The sequence below is a fragment of the Falco peregrinus genome, chromosome 8 (genome assembly GCF_023634155.1).
Source record: "Falco peregrinus isolate bFalPer1 chromosome 8, bFalPer1.pri, whole genome shotgun sequence".
Taxonomy (NCBI): domain Eukaryota; kingdom Metazoa; phylum Chordata; class Aves; order Falconiformes; family Falconidae; genus Falco; species Falco peregrinus.
This window is the reverse complement of record NC_073728.1, coordinates 48,695,853-48,716,751: the sequence shown is the minus strand read 5'-3', so window position 1 is coordinate 48,716,751 and position 20,899 is coordinate 48,695,853. Positions and strand designations below refer to the sequence as shown.

The 20,899-nt window shown below is 37.3% G+C and overlaps 1 protein-coding gene across 1 annotated transcript in view; it reads right to left on the bottom strand.

Moving 5' to 3' along the window:
- Positions 1-20,899, bottom strand: part of SLIT3 (slit guidance ligand 3) — a 531,529-nt gene that overhangs the window by 434,707 nt on the left and 75,923 nt on the right. The gene's annotated exons all lie outside the window — the stretch shown is intronic.

Sequence of the window (20,899 nt, the reverse complement as noted above, 5' to 3'; positions counted from 1 at the left end):
TCTGTAAAACAGCATCAGTTTACCTAACGTAACAGAAACATTTGAATTCATTTTTCTACTTAGGTCTCTGTGTTAATGACGTATTTATCCTAAACAGGAACTAAAGCATCCTTTTCTTGGGGGATTGGCTTTACAAAAAATCGCAGCCACATCTCACCTCACCAGGTCCGACCTGACTGAAGGCAGCTATCCCACTGCCTCATCACTGATGACATCCGAAACGGTGCCTATCACCACAGTGTCTGTGAATACCTTATATATAGCAGATCCAAAGGAAGGTGTAATATCTGCAAAAGCAGATGGTATAAGAGGTCTGGCCAGCTGGATAAAAGCCCAGGTTTTCATACCTTAAACTCAATTGAAAGCTTGAGCAAAATGAATACAGCAGCTTTCTGAAAATGTCCACATTTGCACTTCAGCATAGTTTTTGCATGAGCAACCTTTCTTCACAGTCTGGAGCAGTGCTTAGCAAGATAAATGGAGAAAGCATGTTGCCATGTAATGAAAGTAAAACCAGAATCTAGAATGCAATCTGATGACTGGTATATATCATGTTTTTTTTTTAAAAAAAAGGGGGAGTGGGAGCAGAGAGAGACACATACAGCTTCAAAGGATAAAATAGTCCCCAAAAATGTCACAGTTCAATCCATGGCAGGGAACATTTATTAAAGGAATTTTCCTGCAGCATGCTATTTGTCCTCCTACAACCTGAAATTTGGATTTGTACGTTTTCATCCACCACTTCACACTCAAAAGCCTCAAAGGAACATTCAGATTAAACAGCAGCCACAGGAGAAAACCCTTATGACCTTAAACACTATAATAGACTTCAATGTTCATCATTTGAGCTGTAAGCCTGCAGCAGGGTTCCTCAGAGTATATCAGCACACCAGTATTTCTGGCAGGAAGAGCCTCTCAAAAGCATGAAAGAACTTATCACAGAAACTGGATTATTTATTTTTTTTATAATTTTCCTTAACACTTGCAGTGGGACTGCTATCTAGAGTTAGCTATTTCAATAGAAATACTTGCTTTTTCAAGAAAAAGAAAAGGCACTTTGCGATGTGTTCATATAAACAGATTACACCAAAGAGGAGTTCTTTACATCATGGATTTCTCCAACCACATCAATCAGCTGATTTTCCCATTTGACCAGGAAAAAAAAAAGTAAATAATCTTCTTGTATACTAAAAAAATGCTACATAACTTTGTACAGAAACTTGTTTGTAGCACCCAGAGACAACTGTTTAACATATAGCAGTCTATATGGAAGCATGATACAGCTAAATGTTCAACATAACAAATAGCTGTCAGCACTGGCTCGCCTGCACTCACACAACGGCTAAAATCAAATCTCACACTCTGAGGCTTCAGTTGGTCATCTGGAAGGTAAGCGGTATCTTTGAACCCCAATTAGACCCGACTTTTTTATTTTTCTTTTTAGTTTATTGATTTTATTAATTGAATTTACTTAATTCTTTGGGGGTTAGGTTTTTACTTCTCCTCAGTTATTACAGATTAGCCAGAACTAGTGGCAGGATAACAGCAGGGGTGTGTGTACATCACTGCTTTGAGATCATGTCTGACAATGTTTTTCCATAGATGATCAGAGTGAACTGACAGCCATAAAGAGCGGGCACCATTTCTGAATCATTTCTCCTGCCTGTAAAATAAGAATTGGACTATTCTTCATTCTACCTCTTACTGCAACTAAAGACATAACTAGTTCAAGGACGATGCAGCACTTTTTGTGCAGGTCTCTGAGGTCTCACAAACTGGTGCGGCAGTGTTCTCTGCCTGTGGCATGTGACTTGCTTCTCTTGATCAATAAAACATTTAGCTGCAGCAGCTTGGGGTTTAATTAAGTGGGATTTAGGTGAGTTGTAACAGCATGGCATATATATATATATATATATATATATAAAAATAAAAACTTAAATAAAGATGGTTAAATAGTATACCTCACGGTTTCAGGCACCATAAAACTACAAAGCATTCAGACAGGGAACAGTGTCTCCTGGGAGAGGGTCATCCTCATAGAACATTATTCTGTTACATTTCCTAACTCAGCATCATCTCAGCTTTTAAAAGTCAGCCTGAAACATGTATTCCCTTCTTTACAAAGTGCTGTCTTCACATAGAATCACAGAACGGTTTGGGTTGGAAGGGACCTAAGAGCTCAGCTAGATCCAACTCCCCTGCAGTGGGCAGGGACACCAACTAAAGATGTCCTCTGGATCCTGCTCCCGTATTTCGATACTGCTCCCTTCAGTTATCAAATACTTCAAACATTTGCAGGCTAAAACCTTGACACTTCAATAGGATAATCTTAAACATCCAAAGTACAAACTACTTGAGCACAAAGTATCACTGTTTTTCTTTACAACGTCATTTAAACAGGTTTTCTCACTCAGTGCAGTATTCTTAAATTTCTGAAACTTAAGGAACCATAAAAATGTATAATAAGAAGAAAATTATATGTTGTATTTAATAAACACACTTTGGAAATAGGATATTTGAAAGACACCAAATTTAATTAGTTAACGGTCTCAGTGATCTAAAGAAAAAGCTGTAGAATTTTTGAAGTGGTGGCAAGCAAAGTGAGAGAGCGCCCTGCGGTCTATTTATTTTCTGAACCAACTTGAGGTCTATTCACATGTAATTTGCAAACCCAAATAACAAAAACAAACATTATTTCGTTCACAAAAATTACTTCCTAACAAAAACATTAAAAAAAAATTACATAGCCAATCTCCAAGCTAATTAAAAAAATAAAAGGGGGGGGGGGGGGGAGGGGGGAAGGAGATACTCTGCTCTAGCTAGAGCTCTTTAACAATGGCTTCATTTCTTTGTCCCTGCACACTTTGCCATTTTCCTCACCACTTAACTTTTACCTAGGCAACCTTCATGTTTTCTGGCTTTCTGACCAACTTTTCTCTCTAGACTTCAGTATTAAGAACTTTGTGCCTTTAATCCCTGCCTCTACCCTGCTCCCACCTGCTGCTCAAAGTAGGATTTTATGCTTACTACTATATCATACCATACACTTTTGAACTTAAGCACCAAGCGAGGCTCTATCACTAAAATGTTTAACCTACAAAGTCTTGATGTTATAACAATGCATACAGATACTTCATTAAAATCCTTCTGCGGAAAGGCAAAGAACATTTTTCTTTTAGTTAAACCAACTATACTTGGGATTTTTAACTACTGTTGGAATTATACTACAATTTCTATCAACTTGAACGTACCTAAACAACCTGATTTTGGTTTAAAATTAAGGAAGCTTCACTGCCAAAACAGTTATCAATAATATTTTTGTAAGTTTTATCAAATTCCTTTAAAAACTTGTCACAAACAAAATAAAACACTACATATTTCATAACTCTAGTTTCTTCTCATATTACTGAAAATATTTTAAATAAGGCTTTCTGACAGAACCCTCCTTCAATATTAACTCCAGAACTGGGATATTCTGTACACAAAAGTAATGTCCTACATTTTATTAAGCACAGAAACCCTACTGCACTATGTCAACTTAGTGCTCTGCTATAACATCACTATCTCTCGAGTACCACAGCATCTTTCTGAGAAGTTTTTAACATCTTTCATTCATTTTTGCAGCATTAGCTGAAGTTTCCGACATAAGAAGGTTATGATCCTTCCATGTCAAGAGTGAGATTTTGTAACTGTGTGGATACTTTTTCCTTAGAAACAGTGAAGTATAATTATCATATCTCTACAATAGACTTAATTCTTCCCTAGTCCCCTCTCAATATAAGGCACTGAATTGTAACATTTTCAAGATACTGGTTTCCAAGAGTCTTTCCCACTCTATACTAACCTCTTCATCTACTACAGGCAGCAGCTACCGGAAATGTAATTACCGAACAGCCTTGTATGTTTTGTAACTTGAACTGAAGAGCTCTAGTCATCTAAATTCCCCCTAACCAACCTTTAGCACAAGAAACCCTTCTAATTGGAGCCACCAAAAAAAAAAGGAAAAGCCTCCTATTAAAAGGTAGACCACACAACAGAAAAGGACAACGTATGCTGAATTTGATTACAGTTATAGCATACTATTGATTTTCAACCGCTGCAGGTTTGGGGTTTGTTTATTTTTTTTAATAGATTGCAGGAATTTATAAATCCCTTAAAGGAAATTCGTAACAGTTTGTTAAACACATGCTATTTCTCTGCTATTCAGTATTTCTCTCATGATCTACAAGTTTCTTTGATTTAAAAAGATCATCCACACTTTGATCCCCAAGCAAGAGGCACATTTAAAGTCATGTATGAGAAGAAAAGAAACTGAAGATGTCACTAAGGTCTTCCTAGCAATATGATCACAAAAGACAATACACTTCAACTTAAATATGTTACAATCTGTTGCTATAACAGGGAATAATCAGCTAGTACATAGTACTAGTAGAGCACATCATGAAGGCACATACATGTGATATTTGCAGATGCAACTACAGCTACTAAGTCACTAATAGTCACTACTTACACAAGTACGTTACAAAACTTGTAGTCAGTGCAATGCTCAGGACAATCAAGATGCCATGCTCAGACCATAGGCGGCTCAATTTCATACCTGCCTGCAAAATATGACCTAAATTTATACCTTTTTCCTTGGTCTTAGCACATTTTTGTTGTGTGGAATTTCAGCAGCCAGATGAAACACAGCCTTGTAACATCTAAAAGAAATGGAGCTATGAAGTCAGGTTTCACGCCTGCAAGCACCTTCCTGACTTCACAAATTCATCAACAGCCAAACGTGCACCTTCTCAGAAGTTATACTTCAATTTACAACCCAGCTCTTCAGGAACATGAATCACCACCTTCACTTTTCTGCTTTTCCCACAATTTAACTAGATAAATGTACAGAGCTATGCAAGTGTACCACCCCCCACGTGCCCTCCAGCCATCGGATCACTTGGCTGGGGAGTTAGCGGCATTCGAGGTTCCCCTTAGCAAACCGTTTCTCTTGCTGCAGCTGCCTTTCTCAGCACGTTCAATACACAAGGCAAACGCAACTACTCAAACACCATTGCCTTCCAACATTTGCTCACTCACATGCCAACACCTCAAGGACCTCTTGATGTTTTGAGTTGCAAATTTTGTGTTGCATAATATGTAATTGTCAAATGAACTTCAATCAGCGATGTCCAAAAAGGCTTCATGGTCTTTTACAACTATGTCAGGACAATGGTAAACACGGAGAGCAACTCAATGAAAAGATGGCTGTGCGTCAGGCTGAGGCGGTGTAATCAATGCACGTTACAAATTAAACCCATCATGCCCTTAATTACTTTGCTGGGTTTTTACTGTCACTCTACATTTCAGGTTATTCTCCAACTAGCTAAAGCCTAATGACAACAGAATTTTTACATGAGCGCTTTCCAGGCTTCTCATGTTTGACAGTGCAATACTCCTTCCAAAACATAAAATATCTTGAATCTACAAAAATAAAAGGCTTGAGGAACATTCAGTTATTTTATACACTCCAAAAAGCAGCATTCTGATGTAATACAGTACAGTCTTTTAAAACTATGCTTGGCCAAAGTATTCAGTGACATAATATGGATTATTTTTTTTTTAATAGGCAATATAATATGTTAGCTCACAGAATACTTCATTTTCTTCAAAGTCCACAGACAAAAAGGAAAAGCTGTTAATTCTACTGCAGCACTTAAAAAATCTTCTGGTGTTTAGGCTCAGAACAACCATAATTACAGTGATTTTGAATAGAACAGCTCGGGCTTCCATGTCAAAACCTTTTCTCTGAACTAAAAGGACACTTAAAAAAGACTAAAATGCTTCAGCTTTTATCCAGACTGCGGGTACTGTTTTCATTTCTTTGCAACCAAAATGTCCTACAGCACCAGCTGTAATGCCTATAGCTCTACTTTAGGACAGCATCTGGTAAATAATGGTGTGTTAATATGTTGACTGACAACCAAACAAACCTCACGATCCTGGACAATTTTACTACTTCTTCATTGACAAAATAACAGGCCAGTTGATCAGACCAACAGCTCAGTCCTCACTCATGTTTTTCACTCGGAAATGACTGCCGCTTGGAAAAGAACTTGTCTCCCTATAGCCTCAAACAGCAGAAACCTGAAGTAGAGCTATTTTCTCATGAACATCAGATTTAGACTGCCTTTGACACTGATCCAAAGTGATCACAAACAAAAGAGAAAAATACATTCCTCCGACAGCAGAGTAAAAGGCTCAGTGAAAATCAGACACTTGTTTTATCTTGCATGGCACTTGAATGTCAGACTTCATAGGTTCGATTCTATATAGCCATTATGGAGAGTTACACTGGAAAAGTTGTACGTTCCACACAAACTTGAATAAATGCCAATATATATCCTCTCATCCATTATGTCATCCACAACTTCAACTGTAGTACAAAGCTGGAGAACATCAGCACCTTTTTAAGAACCAGTATCTAACAAAATAGCCTAAATTTATCCTGACTAGCTTGAGTCTAACAACACATCATCTCTTCGCACAATTACACGAGAGTAGTTCAAAGACTACAAAGAGTCTGAGACATCTCCAAAAGCACTCAACAGCACCCAGAAAAACAAAAGCAAAATAGCTAATCAGTGAGGTCAGGAAAAACTTATCTGAGATTATGATCAACTTGTAAAATGACTCCATGTAGAAACAGAGGACATCATCATGTGCCACACAGATCTCCAGATACACTTTACAGCTTTTCTTCAGCTAGAGTATTTAATCTGAAATTCAATACTGCAAGGGAAAATGCAACATAATAACAAAGATTAAAAGCTTTCATTTTCTGAGAGCTTCTTCACCCCAGAGATTACCACAGTTTAAAACTGTACACAACGTGTCATGTTTTAAATGTTTAAACTTGTCTTCTGATGATCCGTTTGTATTTTAACACGCTTCAGTGTGTTAGGTCTTAAATTTAGTAAACAGACTATTTTTCTCTATGCTGTGACACTTTATGGCTTTAGAAATATTTTGACTCTAGGAAAAGGTACGGAGAAGTAATTCCCACCCACTTTATAGAATTGCATAAAAGTGCCTTTCAGCAGACCCCATGCCCGCACCCCGTGGCAGTCCCAGGTACGCTGCTCTCCGCACAGGCAGGAAACCCCAGCAGCATGTCAGGAGCCAGCCCCACGCACACACTAAACAGAGAGATGCTTGAACACAGCAGCTGTCCGGGAAAATGAAAAATGTCTCAGCGGTACCTTCTGTTTTAGCCTGAAGAAAAATCCATAACCAAACCAGTGTTTCTCGCACGTGCATTTTACTCAGTTGTGCCCTAACTCTCCCACAGGTGTGCCCTGGAGCGCCCGTCCTCTCACTGCCCCTTGCTGTGCACACCAGGCGCGTCGCCACCATCCACGTGCAAACCCCATGCAAGGGCAAGGTCCAGCAAGCGGTTCTAGAGCTACCAGTGACAAGCTGCAAAGGGTCATGCATTACAGCTTTTCCTGTGAGCATCCCGTGATAGCCCTTCACGCGATATAAAGCCCTGTCTCTCACAGGGTTGGATGCCAAAGTGACCAAGTTTTACAGTCGCAGCAAACCTTCACTAGGTAACTGCTCTGCTCAATCATACCAGTCTGTGCTTTAAACAGAGGTTTCAGCTGATGTTTCTACCATTCAATCTAATGCTTCGTCCAAATTTCCAAACCTGAAAATACAATTTAGAACACAGTATATAAATGGTATTCTTGGGGGGGGTGGGGGGGTGGGGGGATGGGTGGGTGGTGGTGGTGGTGGTGGTGTGCGATGCTTTTGTGGGATTATTTTTTGTTTAATATCTGCTTATGGATTCAGGCACATCATAATAGCTGCTGGCGAATGGTAACATTAATAACGGTAGCATTAATAAAAAGATTGTTTCCATGGAGAACAAAAAAGGTCAAATCATAATTTATTGGAAAGAATTCAACACTATCAGTTACAACTACTACACACACACACACTGAAAAATAATAAAAAACCTGGTGCCTATGTCAACTGTTTACATTGCTTATCATCTGCAACTTGACGGGAACATCTCAGGTAAAAGCTGTCATGGAAATACATTTTTATTGCAAATGAGAAGTTGACAGGAAGATAAAGCAGGTGAAAAATAGCTAATGGAAAGAGAGCTACATGTCATGCACTCAGGAGGTGAGGTGTGCACGTAGAATTTAATTTCTGTAATTAAATGTCAGGTTGCATAAAGCAAGAATATAATTAGTTCAGCATAATTTAGTGCCATTCAGATGGAACTGGAGCCTTGTGTACTCACCAAACAATTTGTACTAAAACAACACAAGCTGTTCAAACAAATTGACATTTTTAATTCCTACTTATAACAGACCTTTATTATCAGTTTCTGAGTTAGGATGTTTATTACGAATACAAAATAATTCAAAATACTTTGGGAAGGATGAATCTAGAAAATGCCACAGCCATTTATCACAAAACCATCAGGTCAAGGTAACACTACAATAATATGTATCCACTTATTAGGATCACCTAAAGAGAGGTAACACTATATCAAAAAAAGGCAAATAAATTCTGAACTTAATGAATCAATCATTCTTAATTGATTAAGAATTAATTCAAAATTTTCTGCACTGAAAAGAGATTTCGGTGTTTCTCTATATGGAGGTGGAAAATATATGGGAAATCTGCTGGTCTTGATAGCTTTACCTTCCTTCTTGCATTATTAAAACATCCTTTCCTTCAAGCTACTCAAGAACTGAACTTCTTAACATTTAAGCCCAAAGTATTTCTTATCAGTACTTGTAATTATTAGTAAATACTTCTGTAAGCATCCTTATGTTCACAGAAGATGCACAATGTACTAATGAGTTACTATCTGAAATCCAGAAGAAAAAACCCTTGAGTCTTCAGAGGCAAGGATTCAGCCAAGGAAAAAAAACTCTGTAACCCAAGCTGCAAGATCCACTCCTACAAAACTGAAAATGTTGTTAACTGTTGCAAAATGTGATCAAGTTACCATTAATTGTTCTTAGCTTCACTCAAAGCATTTCTGCACCAGAACATATTCCAAAATTTGCACTGACCCTACTCTAAAAAAATAATCTTATTCTTCATTGCAGTTGAAGCAAGTAGCCCTGCATTTTATGCATTTATCTCTAATTATATTCAGAATCTGAGTCATGTTGCTACCTATCTTAATCTCATTTAAGAAAAGATTAACCTTTCTTGGCTTTTCACCACATAACCAGCTCTTGAGAATTACCACGTGAGAACGGACACATGACACTCAAGCATCCTGTGCCATTAAAGCACGTTTCCAATTACTCTTATATCGCCTGTATCAGACTACATAAACTATTTACAAGAGAAAATTTCTGTATTTCATGCAATTCTAATTAGAAAATACCAAAGGATGTGTCAGAACAGTCAGTTTCTGTACAAAACAGAAAACGTTTTGATTGCCAAACACAAACTAATTACTTCAACTCTACAGTAAGGGAAGAAGCATAAACACTCCTTTAGCTGAGGAACTAAGGTTAAACCTGGCTACAATATTAAAATAATTTAAAATACATGTATAGCAAATGAGCAGTGTGGAGAGTGAACATGACTTAGCTGAATCAAGAAGAGTACTGTTCCCCTCCAGAATGATATTCCTAAAGGAGTCATCTGAATTTAGGCTTCCTATCTGACCAATACTTATGCCCCACATATATTCATATATTTTTTAATAACCCACAAAGATTCTTAAGCTTCCCACTTCAAGACTGAGGTAATTTTTATTTTTAAACATCTACATGGGGGAAGGGTGCAAAGGAGAGTTGAGAGCTTCAAACTGGTTACACAAGCATGTTAATAAAAAGAAAGGAATTCTTCCAGAAAACGGTTTATGCACAAATGCCATAGCCTTGCATTTACAGGAAACCTACAATCACCGGAGTGTTACAGAGAGCCACCAATGGTCAGAATGTGCAATGGTATATCACGAGTGATACAGCGCACTCAGGTGATTTCATATTACAGGAAGGAACTGGTAAACCACATACTGTTAAATGCATGCAAGTCTGCTTCCTCCTCCTCACCCAGCTTCACCTATGAACCAGTTCCAGCAGCAGCACAACAATCTTCATTCTAACTGCATGTAATGGAGACACTAAACACCACGGCTTCGCAAAAAATAATTGTGAAGAAACCTCTTCTTTAGAGCTACATATAGTCCTGGCAAGCTGAAGAGATTAAGGTATATCCATATGCTTAAAAGTGACTTGGTGATGACCAGTGAAAAGCACCTAAACACACACGCACAAAGTAAGGTAACCAGTTGTGTTTTGGATTCTCTCTCTGCCAAATACTTTCTTAAGCTAATATTGATATTTTAACCACAGCTCAAATTCTCTGACTGAAGTAAATATGCCTTTATAGTGGATTGCTTTTTCTGGACATTTGCCACTCCAGACATTATCCTTCGTTAATGGCAGAAATGGGACTAGCCCTTGTCAAGAAACTGCTTAAGAACACACATTCTGTTTTTTCTTTTTTTGAACATAGAATATGGAAAGCATTAACTTATTGAACTATACACAGCAAATATTCCTTTAAAAAGTAAACATTTGAACTTCTTTTAGTACAATTAATTCTCATCTCCAGCTATTTTTTAAAGTATTATTTTTACTTGACTTTTAATTCAGAATTTCATCTCTGCAGAGCTACCAAGAAGATCTTGTCAGATAGTTGTTTCATCATGCTACAGTGAGTGAAATGCATCATACCACTGATTTTACAACACTGTGGGAAATGATTTGTTTTCTGCACATTATGAAACTATATATCAATACTACGTACAACCTCTGTGGTTCATATACTTCATATACAGATAGTCCATGGGACTCCTTCTAGCCTTTTACTTCTCAACTTGAGCACTTCCCTTGAAAACTTATTATAAATAAGACCTGAGTCACCTAACTACATATATATTATAATATAAAGATCCATTACCTGTTTGTGGGGTTTCAGTTTTTTTTAAATAGAGCTTTTTGCATGAACAAGAGTATGTCAGCTTCACTAACTGTGTGCAAACAGTGATGTTGATGCAACCATTTAATCTCCAATGATTCAGCTAAGAAAACATGCAAATACAATCACGGCTCATCTGAGGTGACATCCTAACAATGCATCAGCAAAGAAAATTAAAGAGATCATGGCTACAAGCAATTCATGGTGATGCCAAGGCAATCACAACAGCTGTTAGTAAAGCCTTGAAGGACCATTTTTCTTCAGTAGCTTTTATTACACATTAACATTAAAAAGTCTAAAAGTGAATAACAATTTTTCCTTCAGAATACAGCACAAAAGAATAGCTCATTCCTAAATTTCTTAATTAATTAGCTGTTGAGGACTCTACTGCTATTTCTTTAAAGGCAATTTGTAATATCATGCATTTCAAATATCCTTATACTCTGTTTTTTGTTATTAAAATTGGTTGACAAAGATATGTCAGAAGCAGTTCCTATGACAATCATTATGAATAAGCAGAGTCTTGAAGAGCAGACACTAAACTCTGGATGGGAGACAAACTCTTCCATCCAGTTCTGCCATGTCTCTATGATACAGAGCCAACACCGTTCATTTGAGTTCATTTTAATTACTCAATATTTATCTTTTCTCTTTGGACAGTACCTTTCTATGAGCATATGTACCACCTGGCAAGAAAGCCAAGCCATCATGTACCATATAATACAAAGTCTAAGAGAGACCAAGTGAGATCTCCGGCCAGCAGTTAACTGTCAGCTCCATTTGAACAGGTTTGTAAAGCTGTGGGTAGTTGAGTCCTACTAAAATGATGGGGATGTGCAGCTGGCAAAATCCACATGCAGAAGTTTCACCGTGTTTTCAAGATTTTTTTGCAAGCCGTCATGAACACTGAATTTTCATTAATTGTAAAACTTGCTCAAGATTCAGAACCTTCATGGAGTTAATTGTATGATTCTTTGAAAAGGGAGAGAATAAAGAAAGATGAAACTTTGCAATCCATAGGTACTCTCTAACAGCTATTAGTTAATTTCCAAAAATTTGTACTGGCTATTTAAATATCAACCAATGCACACTGCAGCATCTGTAACTATAACTGCAAGGTATTTTAAAACAAAACAAAACAAAAAAACAACAACAAAACAAACCAACCAAACCAAAACATTAGGAAGATATACACACACAGCATGGGGCTTGAATGAGAGATAATCATGCAGAGATCATTTTCCATTGTGGGATTTGGGGGTTGGTGAGGGGTTTTGTTTTGATTTGTGGTGTTTTCTGTAGTTTTCGGTTTGTTGGTTTTTTGGTGTTTTTTTTTTTTTTAATTTGAGACAACAGTTGTAAACACAATACTGGGTAAGCAAAGTCACTAGTCACTCCTGTTCCCCTTGCATTATTTCTAAGGATTATTTCAGAACAGCCTTCTGCAAATTGCTAGCTGTCGTTTCAAAAACAATGGGAATAAACCTAATAAAACTCATTCATGTATCATTTTCTCCTTTACCTTTTGCTCCCTTCTATTCTTTCACATACAACCTGCAGTGAAGTGAAAAAATCTCAAAGTACTTCTAAATTTTGGTTCATTCAATTAGTATTTAAATTTTATAGGTGGCAAATGACAGTATTACATTCACAGTCTTCTGAGGAAAGAAAAGGCAGTTATTGAAACTATTCACACAGAGTATAGAGCTCAACAAGTAACTCAGCAAGCAGCCAAGCAACAGTTCAACACATAGAGATGACTTAAATACAAGTCCTGTTCTGCATGTCAGGCAGCCAGAACTTCCACTACATGGGAACAAGTGTCACTGTGCAACCTGCGGTCACAGGAAAGCACCACCTTCTGCATACCCCCAACTTCCTAAACCCTATACTGTATTTCTGGTTCTCACTACCTGAAGAAAGTCAGGGTACACCTTACAGACCTAAAATATTAAGTGATGACTGATATTTTGAAGAAGAAAAAAAAAAGGGGAGGGGGGGGAGGGAAGAAAAAAAAAAGAGATTTGGTTTGTCTGCAAATAAGAGGAACTAGAAAAGGAAGTTATTCATTTACAAAACATTTACATAAAAATTCCATAAAACAACAAAAAGTTGGATCATGTAATCAAATGGTTCTATATGATAAACAAAAAATAAACAAAAATTAGTCTTCAATGGAATAAAAATTCAGATTACAAACAAGTACTGAATTTGCATAATGGCCCAGATATCAGTCCTACCTATTTCCTAAATGCAAGCTTTCATTTCTCATTCAGAGCCAGATTCTCATTATCTAATTTTCAAGGAGACTTTCTCTTAACTCTATCCTATACATTAGTTTATCTTTAAATAAGTGTCAGGTTTTGAATTTCACTAATAACTTGGACAAAATGAAGACTTTTCTTTGTGGTTGAACTGACGCTGCAAAATCTTATGGATTATCTGAAAATTAATCTTATTATTGAATTATTTGAATTATATAATAATTGTGTTCATAGAAAAAGACAAGTAGAAATATTTAGAAATGTAAAAATTTGTTATGTGCTATTCGTGACATATATCTGAATTCACAATTCAGATCTGTCAGATATTACAGACACTGCTTTTGAAATATTCACAACACCCTAACCAAGAAAAAAAATAATTTTCAGTAAAATGCAAACTCAATCAACTAAAACACATCCTTGTTGCCTGATAAAAGTAAACAAAGTTTGCTGAAGCCATTACACAGTATAAATTGTTCTTCGTGCTTTATCCAAGGACAAGCAGGTTTTATATATCAATATTTCACATGTCATATAACCCAACAACTAAAGTAAATTGAATACAATCAGCTGAAGTAGCTGCTTTTCAGCTTGTGTGAGGTTATAAAGAAAAGTCCAAATCTTCTTAATGGGACTGGTCTGCATAGCTCAGCACACCAGCAGCTGAATCTCTGGGCAGAAGCTCGTATGACAGCAAACCAAAAAGTGAATTTCTCTTACACACAAAAAAACCCAAAACAAAACAAAACAAAAAAAACCCCACACAAACAAAACCAACCCCAAATAACCCCAAAGAATAAAAACAGAAACAGGAAAAAAGAAAAGCCCAGAGGAACTAGCTGCTTATTACAGCAAATTATATACTGAATATTGATCTCCCAAATACTATTACTGCTGCAAAAATCACTCATAAAATTGTGCTTGCCTATATGCCTCCCACTAAGGCAAGTTTTGAAGGATCAAAAGAACCCCCAAACATAAAGTAGTTAAATATACCCACATGCATTTATAACTCCAATATTAGAAAAGAAACAAGCAAAACACCATTTCCTCTCCATGTGACCTGTGCCCATCCTCTCCATGCATTCATTTTGTTTGTTAGGGGATTTGTAATCTTCTCAAACCTTGAACACTGTTAAGCCATGTCCGGCAACTCTTCCTGCTGATGTGGCAGAGAACTGCCAGCAGCAGGCCAGTGCACATCCTGCCATTGCTGCTGAGGAAGAACGTGGCAATTCCCTCACTGCCGTGGTACACCCAATCCCCTCACTGCCGTGGTACACCTGTAAGAGTATCAAACAAGCAGCAGGAGCAATCTTCCATAGCAAAAAAAGAGATTTAACTATTTAAATGACAGCACCTCATGCTAACAAGAAAACTAGCTGTGTATTTGTAGAAATTACTTGTACCTAAATCAAGAAGCTTAATAGCTGTCACTTTACAAACCTTTTTCAACTATTTACCTGTTCACCTAACAAATCATTGAGAATGAACATCTATTATACCTGTAGTTTATCTGTTCTACATTCTGTTATTTCTTATATTTGAAGCAGGATTTGTGATATGGCAGTATTCCACAGCTTATAAATTGCAGTGTATTTGTGGCTAGAATTTTACATGTAGGTTACACAGCTGCCCTGTATTAAGCAAGTAGCTGTAGTTATTACCTGTCATTAGGCAGCCAAAAGTAACAAGTTCCACTTCAGGGGATCAGCCACCCCTGTTCTAGCAATTCTGTTAGGATTGAAACATAATGACAACTTCCCAAATGCCCCCCGCTCAGGCTCCAGGACTGCTTTTCACCCCTTCCCCTTGCAGGCACGAAGAGGAGGCAGACGCATCCTGGCCTTCTGCACCTTCTGGAGCACACCAAAATAAACAGCTTGAGCACCATACTTACCGTCCAAATAAATAACTAATAACTCTACCCTTTTATTTGGGAAAGATTTTTATTAAGTCAAAAGGTGACAGAAGTAGCAGCTTTTGTACAAGAAAGGAAGATGCACTGAACTAAGAGCTTTGAAAAACAGTCTAGGAAAAATACTTTTTTTTTTCCTGCTCTCCATAATCAGCAAAAGTTTGTGCATCTTTACAGTCAAAATAATTACATTTAATCAGACACTTTTGTCCGAAGGTTACAATTATCATTGATTTTCTCTGAGCCGCAAAATTAATCGCCCTGTAATGAGACAATTTTCAATTAGAAATTATTGATCTATACACAAAAGTAAGTCTAACTTAACACTTAGAGGGAATTAGTTTTTAACATACTTGGTACTTCACAAGAATGAAAAGTACCTAGAAAATGTATTCTTCCAAATTCTCAGATAGTTAATATAGACAACTTTAACAGCTGGCATCCTGCCTAAATAAGTAGAAGAAAATTGTTTGGGTTATTTGGCTAACGGGATTTTAAAAACCCCGGAAGGAAAACATACATTGGTTTCCAACAGCAAGTATTCAGAATATTTATATTACATAGCGCAACATCCCGACTCACCTCTAAGGAGCAGTCATTAACTTACCATTCCCCACTTTAACTACCCCTGGATGCCACTATTTTACACCCATCTCTGCAGTTCTTTGCTAGCGTTGAACAAGAGTCATTATTCTACACAACTGCAAGCATTTGCTTAACACTTACTAGGACAAGCTCATTTATCCTCATTGTTCAGCCAGCAGAGGCAAGATTTCACGGCCCACAGGCACTCACAGAAATGTTCTGTAACTGTGCATAACTTGTACAATTGTATCCAAATACTTCCTATTGTAATTTCAGAGGAAATGCCATCTGTCAGCTATTTCAAAAGGGCATATAGGCTAGGTGTGGGTCACAGAAGTGTGGGTCACTGGTAAGCGGCACAGACAAAACCCATTCTTGTCTGTCCCTCTCATACTTCTGCAAACAAGGGAGAAGCTGCAGGACTGGGCTTTAAATCCTGTCTGCCTTTTTAGGATAACAAAAAAACCCCACCAAACAGCTGTACGCTCTTTTCTATTTAAAGACTGACTGAAGCCTTCTGCATCACAAGTTCGCTAACAGCATAAATCCATTCTGAAGTAAAGCTGATGAGAAGTCCTCTTCCTAAAATGACTAAACATAATTCTGAGATTTAATCTCATCTCCTGTATAAATTTATATTTACTTTTCTATTTCTCTGCATAATCTCTTTTTGCAGCAAGCTAAGAGGCTTTTTTATCATACAGTCAGTATCCAAAAATGCAGTGATTACCAATGCATTCTTCTATCAGATGAAATTACAATTTAAAAAAAAAAAAAAACACAACACACATTTTTGGGGAAAAAACAATATCAGACAAATCAAGTAACAGATTGTATAAAGAATGTTGATTGATGCAGATCTATATATATTCTGTAAAATTCATATAATAGACACATGACAATAACTTTACACCAAATTACGTAAAGTAAAATGGTAAATTTATCTGGTCACAAATTACATAAAAATTATGCAGTCAAAATAAATGTTGTGCACTCCTCAATCCAGAAGTGAGAGACTACGGTAACCGCACCTTCGACTTAGCATTTCTATGGTACAATCGATGCATACTTTATCTCAGAATCCAAACTAAACAGTAGAAAAAAAACAACAAATAAATATTACCAACCAAGTCAAAGTTAGGATAAAGAACACTTACAACGGAAATAGCAGAGATAAAACTCATACACCCAGCTGAAAGAATAGACTTATTTCTTACTTCTGCAAGATATAGTCTTACAAGCTTGCATCTTAACTGTGAGAGCTGGCTCCAGTATAGAACAGCGCTTTTTTTATCACCAATATAAATATTTTCCCATTCTCACATATATATTTGAGAACATTTATAAAAACAGGTTAGCTCTAAGCTGTTAATAACCAAAATTCTAACACTTTTGACACTACATATTTCTTCATTTCAGTTTTGCATTTAAAAACAAAACAAGCTAAAGTTATTTTAAATTTCCAAAGTAATAGGCTAATTCTTTAATCAGTCTGTTGCAACAAATGCACATTTATCTGTTTATGATTTTGCAAAGTTCAATGTTTTAAAGCTCTCTTCACAAACATACTTAGGACTCCATAACTTCTTTATACACATCCAGTCAATATCCTCTGAGAAGTCACCACCTTGCTCCTGACTTGAGGTCCGGAGCTTGAGGGAGTACCACGCACCATTTGAGACTACAGTCCTGGTCCTAAATGTTGCAACCACAGACATGAACCATAACTACGAAAAAATGCTCCACAGGAACTCCTAATCGCCTGCAGGCAGTCAGCCCTACAAACCAAACCCAGGCAAGGGAAGTTCTACACAAAAGCCACCTCTCCTGCTCAATGTCATTTATCATCCAAACTCCTGATGTATTTCCAAAGAATTTTCCCACACTTAACCAAAACTGCCAGTCGGTTTATCTCTGATTTTACATCTACTGACAACTATTTCTCCTCTGCCACAACAGTTCTGCTTCACAAGATTTTCTCAATGTAGACTGATGAATAGCATCACATTCTCATTACCCGAACACATCGAAACAGACAAAGAAAACTATGAGCTTACTAAACTCTAATTTCACAGAACATTTACTGAGACATAGGACACAGGCTCACAAGCCTAGCTTTGCTAGCAAGAAGCCAACTGAGAAGAAAAAAAAAATACCCGAAGTGACAAGGAATTGACAAACACATGCATTTTATTCAAAGGTAGCCAAATTTTTTCCAAAGCTTTAAATGAGTCTCTTGACTCAGCTCAGCTTCTCTCAGAAAAAACATCAGAGGCTATAGCTAAGGTTTGGAACTGGGCATGTTACCTGCAGGCACAAATGGTAGCACTTATATAAATCCACTTATACAAATTACAAAAAACACTTATACAAATCCAGTGTATAATGCACAGGTGAGTTTAACATCAATGGTCTGTACGGTACAGTTGAAAGCATCGCGAACATAAACAGGAAAGCAAGTTTAAGCTCTAATATCATATCTACATATAAACATGGAAAATGTGATTTTAAAATGAACTGGTTTTAAAGCAGGCATGCTATTTTTTGTTACTGCTGTTAAGCCTATGCTCTATTGTACTTGTACTGTATATGCTCCTAGTGCAAGAAACGCACTGCATAAAGGCAGGTATGACTGAACTCCTGCCCAAATGCTCGTGTGAAGAGATTTTCAAAACATAACAGTTAAGACTAATCGATATAAAAGTTAGTAGAGTAGATAGATAAAATCAAATCTAGAATTAATAAAGAAGCTTCATTATTTCCCAAAACTCAGTCACTGATTTTATTAGAAACATATTTCAAACCTTTACTACAAAATCAGGATCACTTAGTGGGATTAAATATCAATCGGTTCAATCCTTTGCAAAATATTACTCTACTTACTAAATTTTCTGATTGCCTGAATAAAAGACTAAAACCTGAAGCACACTTCACCGCTAATCCTAGGCCACGTTCTACATCAAAGGAAAATCAAAATTTACTCCACTAAAAAAATTCTACTGGATTGCTACAGTCTGTTTCTCCTCCTATAACTCACGTATCACTCAGAAAATATTCACATAAATTAAATACCATGTTTGATTATGTGTTGTTACTATAAAAGCAGCAGACTTTTCTCTGAATTCAACCTCACAGTCCCCACACTCAGGAGATCTTTTAATCAGCAGAGAGAAAATTCTGCATGGAATTCCATGAGACAGCTAAGAGTCATCCGAGTGCTAAATTCTCCTCCTGATCCTGTCTGTCAAAGCCATCCCCATAGCTTTTACGAACACCTTAGTAAAGTTCCATCCATTTTGTGGCAAAACGGCAGAACTTCACCAGAAGCACTTTAGCCAAGTACTATTTTGGCTTTAATCTGCATGTCTCACAGCTCACCTTAGTTTAGAATAAGGCCACTGAAAACCCACCTGAATACCTGGCAGGTCACTACAGAAAAGTGGAGGCAAATGCACTTAGATACCAAAACCTCACCAGCTTCTCTCTTTACCCCTGGCTGTCCTCTTTCTGCTGGCTGTTGGATAGCAGCCCTGATCTGGCAGCCTTAGCTACCTTGTATAGGTGGCAATACAAAAACCATACATAGCAATCCAAGTAACTGTGTGCTAAAGGGCAAGGTGCAAAGCAAAAACCAGCAACAAATCAGTCCCAGAAAAATCAAGACAAGGTTAGAAAACAAGTAAAAGTATGAAAAAAACCTAAATGTCCAAAAATATATATCTAGTGCATCCTCTTTACAGAAACACAATTCCATAACAAGTTGATTTTCCCAGCACTTAAGAACATCATCCAGGTGCAAATCACAAACTCTCTCACCATTACGAGTCTTCTACTCCATGCTCATTCAGCAGTCCTGTTCCATCAATCTCAGAACGGAATCTGGCTCTAGCCTTTCATTTTAAGGTCCTTCTTTAATATTGTCATCTTGGAGGAGCAGGGACGGAATCTCTTCCTCATACAGTGCTCTGTGCTGAAGAGCGGTTCCTCAAAGCCACACAAGCAAAACAGTTCTCATGATTTGCAGCAACTGCCATTGAAAATTAATTATCTTTATGAGGCTTAATATGGAAGTAGGTCATGAACTGCAACAACAAGCTGTATATGTTTTCAGAAGTGATTAGAAAGAGTGAGTATTTGAAATGACTATGCCATAAAACGGCAGGGTTTCCACGAGGCAGCTGATGGACACTGACAACAAGCCTGCTGAGCAGCCGGGCTGGGAAGTACTGCGTGCTGCAGCGACAGTGACAGCAGGGTGGCTACAGTGGAGTCAGACTGTACTTAAACAAAAGCAGATTTTTCTTATTTTTAACTGGTATGCTATCTGTTTGCTATAGGTCTAGTTCTGAGCCCAGCATGCAATTTCATTAAAGGTGCAATTTCTAGCCTATCTCTCTGTGAACTACAGTCACTCCTTCCCATTCTTCCTTTTGAAACTTTTCATTCATTTCAAGCCACGTATTTTCACATCAAATAGTTCCTCAAGCACACCTCTCCCTCCAGCAGCTGAACTTTAGTAGTCTTGCTACTTTGAAGACACATTAGTCTGGAATTTTAGCCTCACTTTAATAAGTCAGCCAATAGGAAAAACATGTATGTTTTGCTATTAAAACAACATGATCCGATCTCTGACAACACAAGCCTTACCCATCAGTTCAGACAGTTCTTTACACATAGATTTCTAGAACATTAGCTGTTACACTTCCGGCATGTTAATTGCCAGAAGACAGACCACACAGGTCACAAAACGCAGCTGGACAGTTTTATAACTATGCTAAATTTTGACAGACAGTAAGTTATTTATGCATTTGCTTTATGATTTGTTGTGTGCTGTTAAACTGTTGCCAAAGACAAGCCTGCTAGATACATCCTCGCATTCCTCCTTAATACCTTCAGGGATCCCAAGAACCAAGTCATCTTCAAAACATGCGTGAGTACATTACATATGGAGATCTTCAAAGACAGAAGATTTCTTACCATATTCTTTGCACAACTTTCAGCAGTTGTACATTTCCTTTTCGCATCTGAGTTGATGACAGGGAACAACATGCCAGTTTTTCCAGGCACAGAAATACACTGAAAAGCTCTCTCACACCATTCACGCAGTTGTTACAGACCTAAC